Here is a 5777-nt window from a genome sequence, read left to right as displayed (position 1 = left end):
TTTAAAACCGATAATAACAAAAAAAAATACACAAATATTCACAAATTGTACAAATATTCTTCATTCAATAATATCCATAAAATACACAAATATTCACAAATTATATAAATAATCTTCTTACAACAATATCCATAAAATACCCAAACATTCTTTTTACATCAAAAGCTAACTAATAGATATCAAAATCAAAGTATAACATTCTGTTAACACATCAAGGTACAACTATCTCAAATGTAATCTAGCATGCATTCAGCCCACTCGAACCGCACTTCATCAATTTCAACTCTGGAGTACTTGAGATTTGTAAACTGTAAAAACACATAAATCCACCATATGTCAAATAACTAAAACAAATGTGTGCATGTATCAAATAAAATAGAATACTGAGTTTTTAAAGGTTATGGAAGATAACGAATATAACAGTGAAGGAAGCATAGAAGAACAAAGAAAATGTTCATAGTTAACAAGCAAATGAAGAGATATACTATTTATTGTACTACCTCTGATGCCATCTTCCAAATCTCATAAGCAAGAATGCAACTGTGCCCTTTGTATACACATGGCTAATAGACATAATACAATAAGGAGCAAAAGCTATAAAATTCACCATCACCACGCAATCAATGAAGCAGGCAAACACAAGGTGGGTTGATATGCAGTGAAAGTGTTAATTAAGTGGAACTGCAGCAAATCATGACTCAAGTCTGAGCTTTTTTTGCGGCTTTCATCTTTCCCAGATAATTCCTTCAGTGATTTTTGCTGCTAACTTGGTTTCTGTTTTTTCACATCTTTGTATTAGCGGAATGGATTAAGATTATAAAACCCTCTTACATTTCTTTTGCAGTTGGTTGATTTTGAGAGCTGGAAAATTATTTTCTCAGAATCTAAGAAAAGTGCTGGTTACTTCAGCAGAGTCTCTCTTCCAGAATATAATGTTCCTCGAGAGCAACAAGAAATGGAAATTCAAGCTAACATCTTTGCTTTTGGAGTAGTTTTACTGGAAATAATCAGTGGAAGACCTCCATATTGCAAGGAAAGAGGGTGTCTGATAAATTGGGTAAGATGCATATTTGAAAATATTTGATACTCAAAAACAGCATCAGCTTCTTGTAACAGATACTGAGGGCATAAACCCAAATTTGTTCTTATTTCCTACAAACTTCCGATAATCATTTGTTCCATGTAGTTTAGAAGCTTAATTCTCAACGAGCCCTCTAATCAGTTCATACAATAGTCAGGGTAAGTTAAAGGTTGTATTACCTCTATTTAGCTACCTTATCACATCCCAACTGAGGAAACCATAGCCTCGCTGCAAATCACAAGTTTCTTTCAACATTATCTTCCCTTTGGAGATTCATTAGTTGGAAAAGACATAACATTGTTTGCCCTTTGGGTTCGCTAGTCTCAAGATATATACTTCTTGATCCAACAGTTTGTGATTCATATTAGTAGATTCATGCTATATATCCATGGCTCATTGTTCTTCTATGTTATACAGGCCACAAAGTATCTTCAAAACCCAGAAGAGATAAGTAAACTAGTAGACCCTGAACTGAAAAACACAAAGTCAGAAGACCTCGCGGGTTACAGTTAGCCATGTGCATGAAGATGGGGGATTAGTATTGATTACCCATTTATCTTAATAGGTTAGGTTAAATTCTAGTATCAATGTGTTAGATATTTAGAGGAAGTTGAGCAGGTTCAAAAAATGTAATCAATCCTTTAATCCTAAGGTTACCATTTAAGATAGCTTATCCAGCCACTCTACTCACTGCATCTCCTAATCTCTAATTCCTTTCTTCTTAGGCAATCATTTAGTCTCCAACTAGTATCTGGTTTGTAACAAAAGCATAGCATTCGGTTTGTATAAAAAAAAATCATTGTAACAAAAGCACAGCATCCGGTTTGTATAAAAAAATCATAGCAAGCACCAGGGGAACTAAATCGAAATTATCAAAATCACCAGGGGTAAATATTGTATTATTACCATTGCTGGAAGTGAATCCTTGTGGTCAACTCCAAAATTTTCAATTATATCTTTCATATATCGCATGATATAAAAACCACATTGCTCCGCATCCGGTTGTTGAGGAGCCTATGTTAGAAAAGAAATATTGGAATAACTCCTTCAAGGATAGTGAAACAGTTGCTAATCAAAAGTGCATACCTTGACAGCTACCCATGTTGGTTGTTTTTTCCCTTTCCTTCCAGCCTCCGCATTATACATTTTCAAGGCCCTACATGCATATAACCCGTGGGAATTGTATTGCCACATCAAAATACTTACATGTTTCAACAAAGGTAAGAAAAGAAGCCAAAAAACTTTCATGTTGACAACATATTTCCAATCTTGATCACGAATGCGGTGACTAAGAGGATCCAACAAAAAAATAATCTCCTTCTCAACATTGATGATAGTCAAAATCCAGTGAAAACTACACAAAGAAATATAATTAGTGTATATATGCATCTTGCAAGTTCTCAAAATATGCAAGTGAGAGTGATATATAATGTTATTCTTACTCACCCAACGTTGCATGGCACAACAACAAATTGACCAGATGAGGTACCAATTAGCCTACTGCTTAAGTAACAATCCCTTTTATTCAACTGTTCTTGGATGAAATCTCTATTCTGATTTCTTGATGGTACATATTCAACAGGCACTGGATCCACCAATCTGAAATCTTGCAGCAACATCTTTTCCTGCATCTTTCTATATAGATGCCTACAAAGAGTGGATCTGAGCTCAAGAATGGTTATTTGCAATAACTGTTAGGACCGATGGTCGCGGCTAGAGAGGGGGGTGTGAATAGACGACCCCAAATCTTCGCGTTTCTTCCTACGATTAGGGTTAGCGCAGCGGAAATAACTAAATAGAAACGCAAAAAATAAAGATCAAACCTCAAACTCGAACTCGATGATGTAACGAGGTTCGGAGATGAAACTCCTACTCCTCGGCGTGTCCGTAAGGTGGACGAAGCCTATCAATCCGTCGGTGGATGAGTCCCCGGAGAACCGGCTAATAGATGCTCCTTGTGGGTGGAGAAACCTCGCCACAATACTTGTAACAACAAGAAAGGAGTACAAGGAAAGCAAGAAGCAAATACAAACAACAATATGAATGCAACACTCGCTTGCCTTCTCTGTCGACCGGAGGCGATGAAGCAGCAACTTCACAACCCAACTGCAGCAGCTGATCGACGACTGGAAGCTCACGCGAAGCTTCGGAAGCGAGCTCAACAAAGCTCAGAACCTCAGAGCACAGAAGCAGAAGCTTCAATCCAAGGAAGAAGAAGAAGTAGCAGCAGAGGAAGAAGAGGGACTCAGCCCTGTAGCCCTCGACCTCTTTATATTACCTGTGCCTGCGAAGAACCTGCAACGAAGACAGAAGACGCAGAACCTAGCAGTTGTTACTCACAACGGCTAGTTCTGGACCGATCAAGCTGAAGCCTGATCGGTCCAGGGAACATCTGATCGGTACTGGGGACCAATCAGGCCCCAGTCTGATCGGTCCCCGGACCGATCCCACCTCTCTTACAGAGAGGTGGCTGCATCTCTGATCGGTCGTGGAGACCGATCAGACTCCCTGCTGATCGGTCTCCAGACCGATCAGTTCACTCACAGAAGGTTGGCTCAACTCTTCTGATCGGTCTCCAGACCGATCAGATGACTTACCCGATCAGATACTCAGGCGTATCGCTGGATCGGTCACTAGACCGATCCAGGTTTAGAGCTCCAGCCCTAAACCCTAAATGATCCTGAAAACGAGCTACCGAGCCCTCTCCGACTTCGTCCGGTCCAGAGAACGAGCTACCGAGCCCTCTCTGACCACAGTTCGGAGAACGAGCTACCGAGCCCTCTCCGACTTTCCGTGCCAAGTCTCCAACTTGGTTTTCTCCGTGCCAAGTCTCCATACTTGGACTTTTCCCGTGCCAAGCTCCCTGCTTGGACTTTTCACCAGATGTCTGGTCAACCTTGACCCATCTGGATTTCCCTTGCCTGGCTTCACTCACCAGGACTTCCAAACTGCCTAGCTTCACTCACTAGGTCTTTCCCTTGCCTGGCTTCACTCATCAGGACTTCCCAACTGCCTGGCTTCACTCACCAGGACTTTTACCTGGCTTCACTCACCAGGGTTTCCCATCTGCCTGGCTTCACTCACCAGGGTTTTCCCTTTCACCTAGCTTCACTCACTAGGATTTTCACCTGGCTTCACTCACCAGGATTTCCCGATTGCCTGGCTTCACTCACCAGGACTCTCCAAACTGCCTGGTTTCACTCACCAGGACTTTCTGAACTGCCTGGCTTCACTCACCAGGACTTTCCGAACTACCTAACATCCCAGTTAGGACTTCCCAGTCAAGTATCCGGTCAACCTTGACCTACTTGACTCTTCTTCATCCAACCTGATCAGACCCTGATCAGTATCTCTCCTCATGGACAACTGCACCTGCATTGTCCATGTCTACATGTCTTTCTGTATTGTCAAACATCGAAACCATGACCAAGGTTTACGCTTGGTCAACTAGGTCAACCTTGACCTACTGGAAATTGCACCAACAATCTCCCCCTTTTTGATGTTTGACAATACCTTTAAGTTAGGCTAATCCAATAGCCTCAACTTTCCTCACGTCACTAGGTAATGAAACATAAGTTACAACCTTACATTCTCCTTCTAAGAAGGCAACCTCCTTCTTAGATAATGAAGGTCTAACTTAAACCCTTCATTCTCCCCCTATTGGCACACATCAACAAACTCTCCCCCTGAAGAGTAAGTTATCGTTGTTCACAACTTCACTCGTCGTGATCAACAAACTCTCCCACTAACTCCAATGTTCTTCCTTGAACATTCTCTAGACATTCTTCCCCTTTTTGACACAGAGTAAACAATTAACTTAGTGATAATCCCATATCACTCATCCTCAAAAATTTCGACAGTAAAAACTCCCCCTAAAAGTCAACTCCTCCTTGACTAATAGGTAAAACTCTCCCTAAAGGTCAACTCCCCCTTGACCATTGCACCAACAATGTCTTGGAGAGTTTCAAACCTTTAGAAACCTAAAACACCACTTCCCGAGCTGTAATTTCAGACAAACAGTCGAAATTGCAGATTGGCACGCCCTGATCGGTCACCAGAACGATCAGGGATTCCCTGGATCGGTCACGGTGACCGATCCAGGCAACTCTGGATCGTCACTGATCGGTCACCAGACCGATCAGGACTTCTCTGGATCGGTCCGGTGACCGATCCAGCCTCTGAAATCAGAGATTTCTGATTTTCTCCCCTGGAGAAATTCAGAAACTCACAGAAAATTACAGAAAATTTCAAAAATTGTAAAATTTTGAGGATACATTCCTCATACCATATACTATCATGGAAAAATAATTTTAGATGAAAATAACTTCCATTTTCAAATCTTGATACAAAGTTCAAAAACTTTGAAATAGTTCAAGTTTACCTCAACTTTGTATCAATTTGCTCAATGATGAATGCTATCACTAGAAAAGCTTCATCAAGGTTTTTCAAATCAATTTTGAAATGATTTTAAACCCTTTAATTTGGGACCACAATCTTTGGGCTATATGTACATGACTTGTACATAAGCTTTCCCTATGATCCCCAATTTTGAAATAGGTTCATCTAGGTACAAGAGCTATGCACCTTGATCCTAACTCATCATCCTAATATCTCACACACATCTAAGGTGTATCAAACACATCCAAGTCAATTTTGATGTGAGATATGGGTTTAGGTTATCTTAGGCTAAGTTTTC

General features: G+C 40.6%; 1 long non-coding RNA gene across 1 annotated transcript; it reads left to right on the top strand.

Annotated features, from left to right (window-relative positions):
• The first annotated feature begins 848 nt into the window (after positions 1-848).
• Positions 849-1545, top strand: LOC122030044. The gene is made up of 2 exons (XR_006125292.1): positions 849-1057; positions 1499-1545. It is a non-coding gene; the product is annotated as an uncharacterized LOC122030044 (long non-coding RNA).
• The last annotated feature ends 4232 nt before the right edge of the window (positions 1546-5777 follow it).

This window comes from Zingiber officinale, chromosome 10B (assembly GCF_018446385.1).
Source record: "Zingiber officinale cultivar Zhangliang chromosome 10B, Zo_v1.1, whole genome shotgun sequence".
In the NCBI taxonomy this organism is placed as follows: domain Eukaryota; kingdom Viridiplantae; phylum Streptophyta; class Magnoliopsida; order Zingiberales; family Zingiberaceae; genus Zingiber; species Zingiber officinale.
This window is presented reverse-complemented; position numbering and strand designations above follow the sequence as displayed.